Raw genomic sequence first — 21346 nt, 5'->3', positions numbered from 1 at the left:
AATTGGTATTACTTCTTCCATAAATATTCAGTAGAATTCAACAGTGAAGTGATCTAAGCCTATAATTTTTTGTCATATTTATGTTTACAAATTCAATAGATGTAGGGACTATTTAGGTGATCTAATTCTTCTTGAGTGAGCTTTGATAGTTGTATCCTTCAAGGTATCTTCCCTAAGTTGTCTAACTCTGTCTTTCTTGTTTCTAGCTTATATAATTATTTTAAAAATATAAGCATTTAATGTTATATAACATTCCTTCCATGCTGCATACAAAAAATTTAATAGATTGTGTTTTTCTTTTCATTTAGTACAATATTTCTAATTTCACTTATGATTTCATCTTTGAGTTGTTTAAAAATGCTTTTTTAAATTTCTAAATATTTGAGGATTTTACAGATATTTTTATGTTATTAATTTCAAGTTTAATTCTGTTATGATTACTGGACATAGTTTTAAATTTATTGGGGCAAGTTTTATTACCCACATGCTGTCTATTTTAGTGAATAATCCATGAACACTTGAAAAAACTGTATATTCTGCTGTTTGGGGGTAGATTGGTCTATAAATGTACATTTGTTTAGGGTATTTTAAAGCGTTGTTCAAGTTTTCTTATCATTACTGATATTCTATGTAATTGTTCTATCACATACTAAGATAAGCATGTTGAAATTCCCAACCATTATTTTGGATTTCTTTATTTTTCTTTTTTATTTTATTTGTTATTAGTTCTATCTTTCTATGTGCTTAAGCTCTGTTGTTTGGTGAATACATATCTACCATATTTTCATTCTTTTGATGAATGGTTTCTTTATTATAATGGAATGTTCCTCTTTAACCCTGGAAATAATCTTTGTCTTGCAATCTATTTTGTCTATTATTAACATACCCCTTCTAAGCTTTTTTTAAATTAGTGTTAGCATAGTATATCTTTTCCATCATCTTCCTTCTTACCTGTGTTTTGATATTTAATATTGGTTTCTTATAGATAGCATGTAGTTGGGTCTTGCTTTTTTAATCCAATCAGACAATCTATGCTGTATCTTAGTATAGTGTTTAGATTATTAAAATGTAATTTAATTAATAATATTATAGGTTTAATTCTATCATATTGTTATTTGTTTTCTATTTGTGCCATCTGTTCTTTATTTCCTGTTTCTTCTTTTTCTGCTTTCTTTTCAATTGAGTAATTTTTCTGATACCATTTTACCTCCATCATTGGTTTACCAGATAAACTCTTTTTTTTATTTACTTATATTTGAGTTATTGTTCTTGGGTTTAGGTTTAATGTTTTTAATATGACAATATACCTTCAAATATTATACCATTTCCTACGTACTTTCATCTTTTCACTTCTGGTTTTTGGTTTGAGGGGAAGTGTGTGTGTGTGTGTGTGTGTGTGTGTGTCATATATTAACTTACGTATGTTATCAAAGTCATACACATTGTTATTGATTTTGGTTTAAACAATAAATTATCTTTTCAAGAGGTTTTTGTGCCTAATATTTTTTCTTCTAATTTTCTACATACTTACTATTATAGTGTTTATAATTTCTTTGTGAAATACAAGTTTCCATCTATTTGTTAGTATTTCCTTTTGCATGAAGAACTTCCTTTAAAATATCTCTAGTTTAAATCTAGCTATGAATTACCTCAGTTTCTTTTTTCTTAAAAAAGTCATTATTTACCCTTAAGTTGTGAAAGATATTTCACTGAGTATCAAATTGTAGACTGACCTTTTTTCTTTCAATACTTTAAAGATGTTGCTTTATTTTCTTCTACCTAGCATAGATCGTGAGGAGAAATCTACTGTCATTTTTATCTTTGATCATTTGGACATATTATATTGTTTTAGTTGGCTGCTTTAAGGCTTTTTACTCAATCCTGGTTTTCAGCAATTTTATTATGATGTGTATTTATGTGGTTTTTGTTACTTGAGTTTTATTAATTTTATTTATCTGAGGCTTATAGTTTTTTTCAAATTTGGAAAATTTTTAATATATGTCTTCTTTTTTGTTTCTCTCCATCCTCCCCTTTCTCGCTCCACTTTGATGTACTATAGGTCATGATGATCTGTTCATTTACAGAGTCCTTATCTCTCTGTGCTTCATTTTGGCAATTTTTTTTATTCTTATGTTTTCAAATTCACAGATATTTTCTTCTGAAGCACTTAATCTGCTATTAAATCCATGTAGTTCATTTTTTATTTGAAATATATTATTTTAATTCTAGACATTCCATTTAGTTTTTTATTAAATTTTGCATTTCCCTCCTCATCATATGAATTTATTTTCTCTTCCAACCTGAGTTGTTTTAGCATATGTATAGTCAGCGTTTTAATTTTTTTTTTGTTTTTTTGCCAACTCCTTTTATCTCTGTTATTTCTAAACTTCTATTTGTTGATTTTCTGCCTGACAATGATTTGTAATTTCTAGTCTCTTTGCCTATCTAGCTATTTTTTATTGGATGCTAAATATTGTGTTTTATTTAAAAGGTACTGGATTTTACTATTGTTCTTTACATAGATTGGAATTTCTCATGGTATTCACTTAATTTACTTGGAATAAGTTTGACGCTTTTGAGGCTTGCTTTCAAGCTTTGTTAAGGTGATTCCAAAGCAGACTTAATCTTGGGCTAATTTAAGCCGTTTACCTAAGATTTTGTTCTTCAGAAGACTCTACGCTATGTCCTGTGCATTATGGGTTCCAGAAATTGTTTGACCTACTGCTTTCTGGTGGGTCAAACAATTGACTTGACCTAAGATAATTTTCCCTCACCATGTAGAGATTAGTACACAACTAAAAGTTGGAGGGATCTCTTTCTTACAGTCCATGGCTGATTTATCTTAGTGTAGCCCGCTCCTTTTTGATATTCTATGCCAAAAACTTTCCATCCACTTTGGTGTTCCCAAACTCCAATTTCTGTATCTTACTTGGCAAGACTAACAGGGTCTGTGTTAATTTCTGCGTCTTGCAATGGAAACTGCTCCTAAGCTGGGAAAATTATAGGGCTTACTTCCTTTTTTCTACTTTTTCAGGAAGCATAATCTTCTATTGCCTATTATCCAATGGTGAAAACTATTGTTTCTTATATGTTTCTTGGTTGTATGGTTGCTTAAGTTAAAAAAGTAAATCTAGCACTTGCCATTCTATCAGAAGCAGAAGTGCTGGCTATATTGATTAAAATCTGTACTTTATTATGGCCTAAAAGGACCTATTAATCTGATATCTACCTAGCTCTCCATAATTTCATACCACTCTGTATCTCAGTATGTTGCTGATACGCTGACCTCTTTCCTGTTTTTGACATACCCCAAGCACTTTAGAGTCTCTGCCTAGAAAGCGCTTTACCCAACACATTCCATGGATTATTTCTTGTCATTCTCCAGAACTCAGCTCAAACATTACCTTCCCAGGTAACATTTCCCAGGGTTCTATTAAATCAAAATGAATACCATTCACCATCCCAGTTATTTTACTTCTTAATGACCTTTTTATTTGATTTCTTTGTTTCTCAAAACCAAGGATCTTTTCTATTCTCTGTAATGGTATCTCACTAATAGCACTTAGAACAGTGACTTTCATAGGGTAAACAATGTTATTATCATTTTTTAAATTGATGCACAAATTACATATAATGAATACTCAGCTCCTAAGTGTATAATTCAGTTTTCATGAATGTGTATGGCTATGGTTTGAATGTGTCCCCCAAAAAACATGTGTTGGAAACTTAATCTCCAATGTAACAATGTTAAAAGGTAGGATTTTTAAGAAGTGATTAGGCCATGAGGACTTTACCCTTATGAATGGATTAAGGCTATTGTTGCAGGAGTGGGCTTGATATAAAAGGCTGAATTCCACCTCTTTCTCCCTCCCTCTCTCTCTCTTTCTCTCTCTCTCTTGCTCTCTCTCTCTCTCATCTTCTCTTCGCCCTACCTCCATGGAGGAATGGCAGTAAGAATGCTCTCTCCAGATGCTGGCACCTTGATCTTGGATTTGCCAGGCTCCAGAACCATGAACCAATAAATTTTTCTTCATTATAAATTACCCAGTCTGTGATACTCTGTTAGAGCAACATAAAACAAACTAAGACAGAAAACTGGTACCAGAGTGTGGGATGTAGCTATATAAAATACCTGAAAATGCAGAAGTGGTTTCATAACTGGGTAATGAGCAGAGGCTGGAAGAGTTTGGAGGAGCAGGGAAAAAAAGCCTATATTGCTGTAAATGGAACATTAAGGGCAAGTCTGGTGAGGGCTTGGAGGAAGAAAGGGAAAAGGGAAAGTCCGAAACTTCTTGGAGATTACTTACGTCATCATGATCAGAATTTTGGTAGAAATTTCCGTAGAAAATTTTGGTAGAAACCTCATTAACTGCCTTTACCATGGTGTCAGCCTAGCTCACAGCAACCTCAAACTCCTGGGCTCAAACCATTCCCTTGCCTCAGCCTTCCAAGTAGCTGGGACTATAGGTGCGTGCCACCACATCCAGATAATTTTTTCTATTTTTAGTTGCCCGGCTATTTTTTTTTCTACTTTTCAGTAGAAAAATAGTCTCACTCTTGCTCAGGCTGGTCTTGAACTCCTGACCTCAAGCAATCCTCCCGCCTCGGCCTCCCAGAGTGCTAGGATTATAAGCATGAGCTACCTCAGCCAACCTGTTTCTAATTTTTTGGCTATGATGAATAAAGCTGTTGTGAACTTTTCTGTACAAAGCTTATTGTGGACAGTATTTTCATTTCTCTTGAATCTATATCTAGGAGTAAAATTGCTGAATCATAGGGTAGATGGGTATTTAACTTTTTTAGAAACTGACAGTTTTCTAAAATGGTACCATTTTACATTTCCAACATATGTGAGTTCCAGCTGTTCTATATTCTCCGAAAAATTTGGTGTTTTCACTCTTTTTGATTTGATAACTTGCCATTCTGGTAGGTATATAGGTAGATATTTCAAGATATATTTAATTTGCAATGTCTTTATGAGTAAAGATATTAAGCACCTTTCATGTGCTTATTACCATTTGCATATATTCTTTTCTCAGGTGTCTATTTAAATCTTTCACAAATGTTTTCTTGGGTTGTTTGCCTTTTTGTTACTGAATTGCAATATTCTTAACATAGTCTAAGTACAATAGAAGTTATCTTCTTTTCTTAATTTGCTGATTTTACGAATGGATATTGAATTTTGTTAAGTGTTTTCTTATGTTTCTATAAAGATAATTTTTTTTTCTTTAATTTGTTAACATGTTTAAATATATTGATTTTTAGATGTGAATTGATCCTGGATTCCTGGGATATATTCAAATTGATTATAGTGTATTATCTCTGTATATATTGATAAACTCATTTTGTTAAAATTTTGGTTAAATTTTTTTCATCTTTTTTCATGGGAAATATTGGTCTGTAATTTTTTTTTCCTGTATCTTGGCCAATTTTTCAATTAGAGTTATACTGGCCTCAAAAAAATGTATTGGAATTATTCTTGCCTCCACCATTTTCTAAAGGAATTTGTTTACAATTGGTAACATTTTTTCTTTAATGATAAAAATAACCAAGGAAACCATAGGTACCTGGAATTTCCTATGTGGGAAATTGTTTAATTACAAATTCCATTTCTTTAATAAAATACTGCCTATATTTTATATTTTATCTTAGTCAGTTTTGGTAATTTGCATCTTTCAGGGAAATTGTCCATTTTTCCTAAACAATAGCACTTTTTGGCATTAAGTTGTTCATAGCATCTTATCAGCATCTTTTTAATATCTTCAGAATCGATGATAATGTTCCATATTTTATTTCTAATATTTTCTTATTTTTCTTAATTAATCTGTTAAGTAGATAGGGATTCTGGCTCTCATAGGGACAAAGGTGGGTGCCTTGCCTTCCTGCTGCCTTGAGCAATTGCCCCTCCTGGGAAGAAGGACAAGGCCAGCCACCCCATTTTACTGCTGCCTCACTTTAATCCTGCCCCAAGCAACTGCCACACCTAAGGGAAGGAGGAACCCCTGCTAATCTGGAAAGAATGCAGGGAATTCCCCAGCCCACAGGCCAGGCAGCCCAGACACAATAGGATTTGGAAAGTGACCTGGAGTAACCTAAGGCTAATTAATTATCATGTCCTTAACTGTCCATCAAAGTGGTTCAGTGGTGATGTCTGAAGCAATAGGAGGGCCCAATCCAGATACTATAAAACAAGACCTTAGACCATAATCAGAGCCCCTTTTGTTACAGCAGAGGGGTCGATTCATCCTTCTGTGGCAAATGTATCTTGTTTATTCTGTAAACCCCCATCTTGCTCTTGCTCTGTAAACCTATGTTGCCCTTCCTCAATAAACCTCGTTTCATGCTTGCCCTGCTTTTGGTGTGTCTGGTCATTCTTTGGCCAAGAGCATACTGAGAACCTAGAACAGACAAGATTATCAACCCGACAAATCTTGCTAAGGTCTATTGTTTTTATTAACTTTTTCAAATTATCAGATTCACATTCTGGCCTTGTCGATATTCTCTATTGTCTTTTCTCTCCAATTCCATTGAATTCCACTCTTATTTTTATTATTTCCTTTTTTAAACTTACTTTGTAAAGGATAAATAAAAAATTCAGGAGACTCCTCCCCCCAAAAAAATTCATTATTCCAGAAGGGAAATTGACCTTGAGAACTGAGCCACACAGCTCTGCCAGCCTATCCCCAAGGAGGTACAGGGGTCTTCTTTTGAATAATGGAGGGGCTTGGAAAAAGACAAAACAAGGATTTTTGTTTGTTTGTTTGTTTGTTTTTGGTGAACAGATTATGGGAGGGAGAAAGGAAGCCTGGCTGACAAGGTGGACTTGTGATGTAGCCTCATGATAACAGCCCTCAGGGAAATGTTTTTATTCAGAACTTTAAGGGTGTCAGACTCAGAAAACCTGTCCCAGATCAAGTAGGCAGGGCCTAGCTGCATGTAAGGGAGATTCTCTACAGATGCAAATTCCCTACCCCAAGTCAGCCTTACATCATTATCCCTGTTTGCCCAAAGCCATCTCAAAACATGACAAAGAAATATATTTGGGGGTAAAATATTTCTTATTTTCTTCAACCCTAAAAAAAAAACTTCAAGATACACAGCCCCTATAAAATGAGTGCATGTCAATTATAACCTTAGGACTATACGCTAAATAAACTCTTAAATGTTGATTACAAGTTTATCTCCATTGAAGCAAACTGAGGAGTAGATATGATCACTCTTCTACCCACCCTGAGAAGATCACAACTTTGACTATTTCCTCTACCCTCTTTTTCTGGGATTTTCATCTTATCTTATGTAGATTTCCTGAGCACCTAGTAGAACTTCACAAGAATACCATCAGTTGCCTCACGGCTCACCTCCTTCACCCGTCTCCTTTTTTCTGTGTACCCCCTTTTTCCTTTAAATGCAAACTTTTCAAACCCTCTGGAGAGAGCTCAGTCCACAACAGATACTTTGTGGGCTGTGCTTTTTTATGGCTCATCTTCAAATCTTGGCTTAATAAAAACCTCCATTGAGCATGACTCTCATTTTCAGGCACTTATTATTTAAGTTAGCAATTTTATGTTTAATTTGTTCTTTTTTCCTAGATTCCTCAGGTGCAAGTGAAAGTCATTAGTTTTTGCCTGTTTCCTCTTTTCTAATGTAAATTTCTAATATATTTTTGTGACATTTATTTTTATATAAAATTTAAATAAAAAATACAATTTTATGTAGTTTCCTCTAAAAATTGCATTATCTGCTTTTCACACATTTTTCTATTTTTCTTTTCAATATTTCAAAGTTCTATAATATTTTCCAATTTTCTTTGAGATTTTTTTCTTTGACCTATGATTAATTTAAAAGTATTATTTATCTTATAGTTACTGGTTCCTTATTTAACACCATTGTGGTCCACAGACATACTCTGTGTGGTTTCAGTCCTTTGAAATGTATTGAGACTTATTTTATGGCATAGCATGTGGTCTGTCTGGGCCAATATTTCATTTGTACTTTAGAAAAATGTGTATTCTGCTTTTGTTGGGTGTATGGTTCCATAAATATCAATCAGGTCAAGTTTAGCAATAGTGTAGTTTAAATCTTTACTTGTTCTATTACAGAGAGAGCTAGCTAAAGTCTCCACTTACAATTGAGGATTCATCTATATTCTCTAAAAAGTTTTCCCTTATATATTTGGGATCTTTGTTTTTGGATATAAAACTGTCCTTTATAAAATTAATAAAGGGCCACAAGTTGGTAAGGGAAATATTTATATAACAGACATTGGCCATTATTTACATATTTTCTCTTCGTCTTCTGCTCACCTTCTATACTTTGTAATGCTGGGGCTGAAAATGGGAAAACTACATGTCCAGGTCCCTTTGCTAGCTCAGTGTCTCCTAAGTTTCGCTAATAGAAGCCGCTGCTGGGAAATCAGAAATAGCGAGAAGAGGAGCTATTGTTCTTATCACTTATCTCTTTCGCTTTTCCTTCTCCTCCTGGTCCCTGGAAGTGGCTGGATCCCTTCCACCGTGCTGCTTCCTGAGGCTTCCCCTCCATTTCCCCAGAAGTGTTCACAGTAGCTCTTCCTGCAGGGTCCCAGTGCCACAAGCACTGGCCCTCCTTCCACACTCCCAGGTTTTGGTAACCCCACCTCTTTCTTTGTGTTTCCCTGTCTAGAAATGGTTACTAATTTTTGTGTTACCTCATCTTCCATTTTTTTGCCCTTACAACACCTATATAACCAATTTCTGTACTAAATCTCTTCAGTTTAAATACTAGCATGTTTTCTACTTTTTTCTTCTAGACCAGACTGATTCTGTGTGTTCTCCTGACTGAAATTCATCAATGCTGACACGGCTCCTGCTCTTCCTCAGAACACTTCCTTTGCTCAATGACTAGAGCAAAAACACAGAGGATAAATAAGGCATGGAGAGTCTTCTGTGTGCCAGGCCAGAAAACCTACAATGCTAACAAATAGTGCTATTTTATAGTGCAGGCATTCCGAGTTTGAAAGGGCACCTAGAGGCTGACACCACTTTTTCTAGAATGAAAAATATATCTAGTAACATAAACTGGGAGAGGAAGTAGAGGTCAGCCCATGGGTTCAGCCCAAATATTAGAGTTTGATATCTGACCAATGTGCTTCCGGATCCCAGCACGACACTTAGGGACAATGTGAAGCACTCAGACTTTTCTAGAAATCAGTAGCAGTCTAGACCTTTCCATCTCAAGACAGATACAGCATGAAATGTGAGTTAAGATATAGAAAAAATAACTTATTCCTCTATAAATATGGATTTTCTACCAGAACGGCAATAGAATATATGAGCTGAAAAGCAACCCAGAGACCCAATCATCTTATTTTATTATTATTATTATTATTAGTTTAGAGACAGGTTCTTGCCACGTCACCCAGGCTGGAGTGCAATGGCACAATCATAGCTCACAGTGATCTAAAATTCCTGGGCTCAATTGATCCTTCTGCCTCAACCTCCAAGTAACTGGGACTACAGGTGCATGCCACCAAGCCGGGCTTTTTTAATTTTTATTTTTTCTAATAGAGTCAAGGTCTTGCTATGTTACCCAGGCTGGTCTTGAATGCCTGGACTTAAGCAATCCTCCTGCATCAGCCTCCTAAAGCACTGGGATTACAGGCATGAGCCACTGTGCCTGGCCCCAGTCATCATATTTTGTAAAGGGGAAGAGGCTAAATTGAAGGCCTATAAAAAGTAAAAGACAAATTCAGAGGTCATTGTACAACCATTGTTTTGACAAACTTCAATAGCAACAACTTCAGACTGATGAAGAAATTGGACCCATATACAGAAACACTGGGTTGACTCCAACATGATCCCTCTTTCAAGAATACAAAAAGAAGTCAGCCCAATTATGATACACAGAGATCAGCAATACTGTCCAGTGGCAGAGGGGGATGTACCAGTACAGTTCCTTTCAAACAGACCTCATCATTGGACCACACTGAGGATGATAAGTCTGCTGAGTAGAAGTCACATCAGACCTCCGGCACCCAAAACTTCTCCCTCCAAACCCAGTTTTATATTTGTAAGACTCTAGTACTCTTGCACTTAGAGTCATCTGAAAGTATGCTGGGGATCCCTCATCTTAGCCAGTGTACCTCATTAACTTGGAATTACCAAGCATACAATATGATTATGGAGAACAGACCAGCATAGAGCACTCAGGCATTGGCACAGCCCTGATTTATCACCCTGCCCTTCCAGCCACTCCAGAGCCTAAAAGGCTCTTAGACTCACAGAATTTTACAGTCACAGAATTACTTAGTTATAGAATCTGGTCAAGATTCCAGCATTTCTGATGCCAAGTCAAATGCTTTCTCCACTAAAGCACAACAGAGTGACAAATTTTATAAGTATAGTAGAATTTTGTTACACTGAATATTATTTAAAGTAAGTAAATTGGGAATTATAAATCTATTAAACATTTTGAAATATTACTTATAAAAACATCACTGTTGCTCTTGGGTTCCCGACATGACTCTATAGCCTTTTCCCAAATTAATATGAAGAAATATAAAATATTTTTTTAAGTTCTAAAATGAACCCTCTTATAAACTACCATACAGTAGGACACACACTCAGTGGTTGTCTGTGAACCTGAGCTGAAATAAATCCCTTTGCATTTTTAGAATATAAACTGACACTGGTTTCAATGTGCTCAAACTGTTGTATTTTTTTTCAAACTCTGGATTTCAGCATAATTCAAATCTATTTTTAAGTAGATTCTCTAGTAGTTTTTCTGATAATTCTTCAGAATATCCTACTTAGTTCACAAAAAAGTTAAAGTGAAATCGATTTCCATTGAATTCACATATGAAACCTGAGAATTGCCTGTTTCTAAATAACATTTCTTTTTATTTCTCTTAATGTCGATTCAAAGAAGAATACATTAGCTATATATCTTTAAGAGAGTTTTATCAGTGAGAAGTCCAGTTTCTTTTTTAAAAATAGTGCTTTCATTTCAAAAGAATTAATATATTCAATTATAGTAGGCTGCTACATTTTACATCATATGGCTATTTGTTTCACGAAAAGCAAAATTTATTCATTTTAAGACTACTAATTCTAATTAAGACTTAATAGGGTTCTGATAAACATTTGAAATGTGAAATTTTAAAAGAATTAATGCTTATTGAAACAACTTTAGCTGAATTTCTGTTAGCTCAGTTTTTAAAAAATTATCTCACAGTCAAATTGGTGGAGTAAGCATATTTCTTAGTCAAAATGCAATAATGTTTTGTTAATACCAAAGCAAACAATTAGATCTTCAAGTTTGTCCCTTCCTAGCTAGCAGGCAAATTATTCTATCCAACATGTCTAAGTGATAAAATATGCAATGAAACATTGCTTAATAGACACATACAAGTAAATAAGAAGTAGATGATAAACCTTAAATAAAGGTCAGACTTGACTTAATTTAAATGTTTCAGGCTTTCAAAATTTCTGCTTATGTTTGTTTATTCTATTAATTTAGCCTGCTTTCTCCCTAGGAATACACACACACACATAACATGCACACAAGTGCTTCTTAACAAACTACCATAATTATGAAAACACTATAGTCCAGAAAAAAGGAATATGAATTTTTTTTTAGCAAAACTCACATCTTTTTTTAAACTTATTTTTAAGATTGCTACCTACACCAGCCTCTGTCCGTAGATGTTCATACAATTCATCTTATTCTCCGAATTCACTAGAGTAATTATTCCAGATCCATGCACATAGTAGGCCTCCAACAATTATTTGGCAATTTATTGACTGAAGAATAAGTCTTGTACCAGTGATGTTGGTCCTTGGGAGGCAGCTGCAGTTACACACCATTAAATCTTTGTTTCAACAAAAGTAACTCCATCAGCCAACTTATTTTAAAACACTAGACAATTTTTGTTTTCATTCTTTTTTATGCTTTTGCAATAAAAGTAGACCTGCTGTCATCTAAGAACAATTTTGACCTTAAAAACAAACTATTCTAACCATTCAACCCTGAAACCTGAGGGCAGCTCTCAAAGTCACTTTCCAGCTGACTTTAGATAATATATAACACAATACTTGACAAAGCACCTTATCTGTTTCAGCCTTTAATAATCTGCATTATAGAATCACAGAAAAATTGCCAGTACTACTAATTTATTAACTTAATCTTGAACATAGACTAAAGATCATTTATAAATGCTAGTTTTCAACATACTTTGCTTTTCTTCATCATATCATTAAATAAGAGAACACAAGATTTGTAATCCCAAATACCATCGCATACAATAGCCATAAATATTAAAGAGAAATAATTAAACATAGAAAGAAGCAATAGAGAAATGGTAATGAGAAATGAACAGTAATACCAAGAGTGTGTTAAAAAGGAAAAAAATACATAGAAATTATATACCCAGCAACATAATGAAAATGACAATTTGAACCTATGAAATGGAGACTGGTACCAGCTAAAACTGGGAAGTAGACAATATTATGTCTATAAACTTCCATCCTGTCTTCTCTTCCTCTCACTCCACTCCAAACACCCAGAACTCCCAAATGAGAATTTTCACTGGAGCAAATCAATATATAATAAGTGAAAAGGGAGCAAAGGCTCTGAGTCATAGGTACTTTTTCTGGGTATGTGGCCACTTCCCATGATGGGAAGCTTGACAAATGTTTAATTATAACTAACGTGATTATCACTCTCTTTTCTTCCCTTTGGTATCTTGTCTTAGTTTAACTCTTTTCAGTTTGTTGATCAAGTGTGATCAAGGAGATTTGTAATTAACGAAAATATCTATTTTTTTATTTTAAAATTTAGGATTTGGAGGGAATGAAGATATGTGTTACAATTTTTTCATTCCTGAGTCTGCATTTACATAAAACACTTTAGCCAGTACAGATTTCTTGGCGGAGAAAAACTTAGAGCTGAGATAAAGATAAAATTTATCCCAAAGACTTCATCAGAATGAGAGAAATAAAGAATTGGTACATTTTCATTATCTCTTGAAGTTTTCCTCATACGTTTGTACACTTATGATTGTCTCCCCTTTTACCGAAAGTTTCAGAGCTAAGCATCGGAACGTACACATTTCCCTTCTTTTCCTGTGATGACTTCTCTGTCTAGAAAATGCATCCATCTATAAAATGGAACTAACCTTTGACTCCTCCCAAAGGGTCATCTGAAGGGTAATGAATTTACATTTTTTAAAATTTCTGGGAAATAGTAATTAATATGCATAGATTCTTTACAAATTATTATTGTTTACTGTCCAAAGTCTCATCATTGACACAGGACCTCACTGCAGCCTCCTCCCCTTGGCTGAGGCTCAACAATTCCTATGGACAAGGATCACTGCAGACATCTGATTCCTAAATTGTTGAACTAAAGAGAGGCATATACTAGGGCCATGTTTCTCTGGGCACTTGTTTATCTTGGGTTCAGTTGGTGTGTTACAGAAATATATTAGACCCTCAATCCCAAGAGGAAACTGAAACTGTGAGAAAGACAAAATCTGGCTGACCTTCTACATGAACAGCCAGCCAACCCTGCTGAGAGGCAGCAGCAGCAAAAACAGAGGGGCAGAACTATTGAGTTTTTGTCTTGGAGGATGACAATCTGTTTAAAAATGTTTAACTGGGAAAGGAATACCTCAGCTACACCCTCTCGTTTTATCTGCATGAGGCAGGTAACAAATGGCGATGTGGAATCTATATGGGTAATCGTGTCAATGAGAGATCAAGATTATACATGATACTCGCTAAATTTGTTATGCCTCATTAGTGTTGTGGCTTATTACAGAGAGCTCCACGGTTCCCAGGCATTCCCTCATGGGCTGTCCTGATGGATAATGCAAATAAAGAAAGGAAAGGCACCAATGACACAGCGCTCACACTGCATTTGTCAGGGGCATAGTTAGCTGGATTAGGTATGCTCTGCACTTTCTATCACCGTCATATACTGATCGGAATGGATAGTCACGCTTGCTTAGTACCGCTGTGTTTTCCACAGTGGTGTTCTCGCAAAGTACTAATCACACCCAAAGCAAACTTTCCAAAACAATAGCAAGATTCTCTAATATGAAAATGCCATTTTGGCTAAATGGTGGCCATTTAGAGGTTCAATTTAAAGAAAAAATTTCATGTAGGTTAGGCTTGGGAAGTTATTTTAAAGGAGAGAAAAGCATTCTTATTCTAAAGGCAATTCATAAGAGGGGTGAAACATTAACAATTTATATATTTAAGTTCTTTTGCAGGTTAATTAAAAGTAAGGAACGGATTGACGAATCTATTCTTAAAGGGACAATCTTAGTTTAGGATCTGGATGTCTCTTTCTTCCTACTGCTGTGGTTCTCAGCCACCGCCTCTGCTGGGAAGTCATGCTCTGCATGCATACTTAGAATGTGTCACCTTGGTGTAGAGCATGTCCAAGACTGATGCATTGTCATTTCGCCAAATGCCGCCAAAAAACGTCCTGTTTTTCATTTAGACAATATGGCACATGTTTACATTAAGATAGAACAGAAAAAGAGGAGTATTACCAATCGCCATCCTCAAGAGCTGTTTGAGCATTTCTAGGGACAACCACCTAGAAAATTGAAAAGAGGATGGGGCCACTGAAATAAAGAAGGTTATTATCTGCAGTGAGGTGCTTAGCAACCCATTTATACCTTTGATTGGTTCTGCCTAATCCTTTAGTTATTTTACCCGATACCCAGGAAACATATTTACTTCTATTATACTTATCTTGGGAAAAGTTTTGATAACCCCTTTCTCTAATATTTACATATTTATCAGAGACACATTTCATAGGAATACACTATGGCTTAAATACTCTAAATCTATGTTTTCTCATTAAACATGTTTCCTTTCAATCCTATGGCTTAAACTCTGTACTTTCAGCTAGTTGTTAGAAAAATAATATATACTTAGAAAACAATTGGTAAGTAATCCTGCGAGTTTCTAAGGAGACAATGTATGTTAGTGTAAAGTTTTTAAACTTAGCTAATATTAGAATCACCTGTAGAATTTAAAATTTATTCATTCTCAGGTCTGGCCTCTAATCTCAAATAATTGGTTTTGAATGGGGTGTAAGCCACCAATATTTTAGAAAATTCCCCAGTCATTTCTAAGGTGTGACCACACTGATAGCCACTAGTATATACCAAATGCCTAATAGAAGAATAGATGCTTTAAAGGACTTTTATTTTAAAAAAATGGAAGGGTCATCAGCAAAGAAAAACCACATTATTAAAGAAGAAACATATGAAGATATTCAATGCTAGCAAGCTCTGTATTTCTGCACATGGGTAGGAAAAAGAAAATTAAGGAATACATTAGGAAAACAAACAAATGAACAATGTCTTATCAGAGGGAGAAGTTTTCCACTAGAGATGAAAATTAAAGCAGGATTTTTAAATGCTAGAGATGAAAGACACCTCACAAATCGTCTTGCCTGATTCACAGAACAGTAGAGCTTGTGTTGGAACTTAAGAATATCCTTCATTTGAAGAGACTAATATGCTAGAATATTATCCAGATATAATCTGGTCCATGAGCTAGTTAGAAAAAGAGCAGAGCCTGGAAACCCACATGCTCCAAATGTGATACAGGGTTCTTTCCATCACATTACACTGTTCCATCAACCTAAGAATCCAGAACCATCTACATGTCACAGAAATGTCTAAGGATGAAATTCAGAGTAGGTTAAAATTAACTTTATACCTAGGCCTAGAGCTAACAGGCTTATGACAATTAAATTGAATGACAATTAATTGTTAGGAAGAACAAGCACTGAACTGTGCATACATATGGGGAGGGGAGGTATAAAATCATTAATGTTAAGTTTAACTGTTAATAAAATACTTTTCTTAATTTTTAGAAAAGAACTTTTGCATGGAAAAAGTATATTAATCTTTCTGAGTTATCCAACCCCATGGTAGCCTGGCTGTTTGACCCAAATGTCGAGAATCAAGGCATCACCCTCTTAAATATAGGAAACGTATGTTTTAGAAAATTAAAAATATCAAAAGATGAGCTTGCAAGCATTAATCTTAAGCATGATAATTACGTCAAAGACACTACATTGCAATTGACTGTAATGTAATAACAACACCTTTTAAAAATACTAGGATTTAGTAAATCAAAGAAACCTTTTTTAAGACAATTAACTTGGGAAGTTTTATACTTAGTCATTGAACAAACATCTCATTGCTTATAACACACTAGTAATGGTAATGGGTATTGAGAAGACAAAGTAAATAATCATTTAAAATGTGGTGCTGTGTCTTTCAAACTTTTTTTGACAATGACTCCCCGAAAGAAGTACATCTTACATAGCAAACTAATATTTGTGTTTCACCAAAAGTTTCAAAAATCCATGTTTCCTCTAACTATATGTGAGACACTCTGATATTTTCTTTTCTATTCTACTCTTTTCCTTTGCCTTCCATTTCATCCTATATGATTTCATTTTCTAGCTTTTCAAATTGATCGTGTGTCCTAATAATAGATCACATCCAGATATAGCACTGTGGAAAGCATCTGGGGTCATGACTGATAGCAATGAGTAAATCAGTGCTTACACTATACTGTAAAGGATGTGATGTACTATAGAATGGAGAGGAGGGGTAATAATTCAGATTAAGGGGTCTGTTTTGGATAAGATGATGCTAGAAGTGTGTACTGAAGGAGAAACGGGTGTTAGCTAGGTAGATGATGCTGCCTGGGGAGGGATCAGCAAATGTCAATGCAAGGGCACACAATATATATGATATACTTAGAGAACTACAAAAAAATTGGCATATCTGAAGCTAATGATACTGTGTGGGCAAAGAAGCAATACTATATAGTACCCCCAAATACTAGACAGTTGCCCCAAATTCACAGCCCAAAGACAGTTTCTCTGGAACTGATTTGGGAACTATTAATATTTGTTACCTGTCTGTGATAGGCACAGAAATTTAGAATGCTTAGAAAATTTCATAGAAATGTGACAGTGTCTTTACATTCAAGCACCTGATTGGTAGGCGTGCTTCATTATACAGGACATAGACCGGGTTGTATATTGTTAAACTCACGTGGTATGTCCCTGTGGAGCAGGGGTCATGTACAGTAGCACCACATTACAACACTAATGCCTTAAGGTCAGATTTAAAATTCTAGCCATTAAGTCAAATTCTAAAAAAGTATTCTTTTATTCTTATAACTTGCTACTTTATAATAGCAATCATTTTAATTTTTAGCCAAATTTGTTCTTCAATTCATAGTCTAGCTTTATGTGCAAAATTAAGGAAGTATAATTTATATTATTTATTTTTAACCCTAATTTGCTGATGGCAAACAAACCTCACTGGAAATTTCTTACAAAAAACAAAGATATATTTTGTTGTATTGCTAGTGATAAAACAGATGATGATTACAGAAGTGATTTCAAATACATGAAGATCAAAAGAGCTCATATTCGTTTCACTTGGAAGTACAAGTCTTCATATATTGAGTTCAATTTTGTAGCCTTAATTGATGTTGAAGTGCTGAAACCTGTTGTGTTATTTGCAGAGATACACTAGCTATTGAGACAATGGAACCATCATAACAGTATTTACATTTTCAAAAGACTTAAAAAAGTAAGTCCAAAACCAAAAGGAAAGACTATTGCTTTAAAATGCCAGAAGAAGGAGATGTCATTATTTCATAGCATATATCAAGCTTCTTATAAACAAGGACTTTAGGTAACCAAAACTAAAAAGTCATAGGTAAATGTCAAGACATGAATGAAAGTCTGCATTAAATATGTTAACTTAGAATTACTGGGCAGGTCTGCAATGTGTAAGGTAGCTCAAATATCACTCTCCCATGTTACCATGTCTCAGCATATTCAGGAATTAGGTAAAGATGTGGAAGACCAACATGTAGAACAAATAAGCCAGCAAAGTATTTTTTATTGCAACTTGATGAATACACATGTATTTTTAATATGGCAATCCTTTTAGTATATGTGTAATTTGAACATGATGGTAATATGAAGGATGAATTTTTTAACCTTTTTTGTAAATACATAAACAATACAATTGTAAATGTATAAACACCAATCTTTGAACTATTTAATACCATGAAGGATCTCAATCTCAACAAATGTGGTCTGGAGTTTGATTTTTGTGTAGGAATATGTTCTGATGGCACAGGTGTTAATAACAGGAAAACATTCTGGAATTATTAACCAGTCAAGGAGTTTGTACCAGAAGGTTAATCAACACACTGCTTGCTTCATTGAGAAAGTCTTACTACAAGAAACAAAATAAAACAAAAGTGAGCTGAACTAAATAGTTTTAGCAATGCAGGGAGAATCGCAAATTACATAAAAACTAATGTGTTTATATCTGATATTATTCCTATCCTGATAATATTGAAGCTGATCATAAGTAACTGTTATTCATATTGAGATAAGATGTTCATCCAGGGGATAGGATCTATGGAAAATGCTTGAGTTGTAGAATGAATTCATAATATTTCTCTGAGATAAATTCATTTTGTCCCAATCTTTAAAGGTATAAATTGTTCAGACTTGCTTAATTTTCTCATATTTTTATACATTTAATGCTCTTGATACATCCATGCAATGATGTAATAAAGAGGAAGTATGGAACCCTGGTGACAAAATCATATAGTGAGATAAATACAAGGAAAGTATGCATGACAAACAAGCGAAGAAGAGTTTGGAGACTAGGAGTTCACTTTTGAGAGTTTTTAAATAGTTGTGTAGTTTTTACATTATTAAAAAGGCTTTTTACAAGATTTAAACTTAAAATTTAGTATGGTATCAGTAGAATTGGGATGTGTTATAGGAAAGTTAACCCTTTTGGATTTCAGTTTTCCTAATGAAAAACAGCTATACCTCACAGGAATATTGTTGGATTAATGTATGGATTCAGAAATTGCAGGCCACAGTTAAGAATGAGGTGTTATGGTACTAGGAGATATTCTCATTTTTTTGTGCATTGGACATATCAGCAACACATTCTTAAGGTTAAAAATTCCACTGATTTAGTTTCAAAAATCTGGGAATATACCATTCATTTTTTACCAGACACTGCCCATCATACAACCAATAACTTCTTGACTTTCTTCATGCCAAGAGAGACCAAATTCCCATTTTACTTTGTCTTCTGTGAAGCATATTCAAACGTGGAGTTCCTTTTGAAGTGTTTTTCAAGTGATTTCACTTAGATAATCTTCAAGGCTGAGAAATGTAATAAATAGAACAGTAAAATACATCAATCCTTTGTGCTTGGTCAGTTTCTTAACAAGAACATTACCCTCAGGCCAACACCAGACTAAAAAACAGGATAAGCACCTTGCCCAAAAAGTTAACAGGAAAATTCAGCCTTTAATTCACTTAAGATCCCAAAATGTTATGGGATATTTTCTGTATGCCAGAGAATGTGCTAGAACCACAAAATTAAAAGGATGAGAAAGTGTAAGCCACTACTTAAATAGTTTATAATTTTGAAGAAAGGATAATTTGTTTAAATATTTAGAATATAAAAATATTATAAATGCCTTAAGAACATAGAGGAAAGAATAACTAATTTGTAAAGTGTTCCTGATGACTAATATAAGTAATAAAGAGCACAGATTTTGTAGTCAAATCTGCATCGGCCACTGACTATATGAAAGTGGACAAGACAATGAACTCATCTGAGCCTTGTTTTCATCTGAAAATGGCATAATAATACATAAGGGTAATTATAAAATAAAATGAAATAAGATAATGTATGGATATTATTTAACATTTTTCCTAACATAGAGCAGAAGCTCAAGAATTCTGGTCTCCTCCTCTTCCCCTTTATATCTTACAAAGCTCTTTCACAGCAATCTTGTAAAGTATTTGTAGCTAGTATCATCATGTGGCAAGGTCTATGGTTCAGTCATTCAACTAATATTTCCTGAGTACATAGTAGGTGCTTGGCACACTGCTAAAACAAGGTCCCTGCTCTCAAGGAAAATGCATGAGAGCGGTGGGTGGGAAGAGGAGATAAAGAGCAGAAAGTGAAAATGAAAGTACGTATAGAAATAGGTATTGTAGAGGAAATATATGGACAATTGTGATAGAAAATAATGATGGAGTAGGGATTCCTATAGATGGATAAGGGAGGCGCAGCCATCCAGAAGAGCGGACATGAGAAGGAGGAAGCTATATGAAGTTCTAGGGGAAGAGGAAAATGTGCAGAGGGATCATTAAGCGCACACAGCTGCTGAAGCAAGGAAGAGCTTTACCAAATAAAGAAAGAAGGCCAATGTCTAAAGGCTAGTGACTGCTGAAGATCAAGGTAAAAAATGGTGTAGAAAGAAGACATTAGGCCAGCTTACGTGGACTCTGTGGGCCTTGGTAAGAGGGTTTCTGCAAAGAAATTGCATGATACAAATTTTGTGTTGTATAAACCACCATGAGTGCTATGTCAAGAATGGATTTGGGGGAACAATAGTAGAAGACAGGACATCAGACCCTATTTATTGCATTCAATAATACTGGGGCCTGAGATAGTACTGCTGATGGAATGAAATTATTTGATTTGAAATGGTTTTTCTATGTAAAATCAGGAGCACTTTCCAAAAAATTGGATATGGAGGATGAGAAAAAGGAAGGAATTAAGGAAAACTCTGGATTTCGGTTTGAGTATAGAAGTAGATAATGACTTAGAAAATATAGTTGGTGGAATTTTGGGGACAGAAGCCAGATTTGAATGAGCTAAAGAGGGAATCATAGGAGATAAAGTAGAACCAACTGGCATAGATTATATTTTCAAGACATTTCACTGTGCAGAAGAGCAGGAAGAATGGAGAAATCACTGCAGGGAGATTTGTCAGATCAAGGGACTTTTAAAAAAGATGATGAGTAGATGTGAGTTTGTCTTCTTCTTATAGGTACTAACTGATAAGATGGAGAGACCAAAAATATTGGAAAGAGTGAGGAGATAGTTGAAGAAAGGATAAGATCTAGTGAAAAGGTCAGCTTTGAAAAGATCAAGAACCCATCATTGCTCGTAACAAGAGTAGAAAATGAGTAAAAATACAGACTGAATTTTAGATTTGGTGATGAAAAACTAAGGGGGTTGTCTGTCAAATTGTTTCTAACTTATTAATGTGTAGTAAAATTAAAAGGTGAGGGTATCAGCTAAAATTGGTGAGGAAGAGACATTAGAAGGCATAGGAGTTTTTAAAGATAGAGGAAAATGTATGAAATGCTCATCTGATTGAATGAAGAGGAGGGCAAAACTGAGGAAAATAGTAAAATTTTTGGGCAGAGTTAGGTGGCCACTTTAGATCTGTGATGATAAATATAATGTAAAATCAGT

The sequence above is a fragment of the Lemur catta genome, chromosome 6, assembly GCF_020740605.2.
Source record: "Lemur catta isolate mLemCat1 chromosome 6, mLemCat1.pri, whole genome shotgun sequence".
NCBI lineage: Eukaryota > Metazoa > Chordata > Mammalia > Primates > Lemuridae > Lemur > Lemur catta.
Note: the sequence above shows the minus strand (reverse complement) of the source record.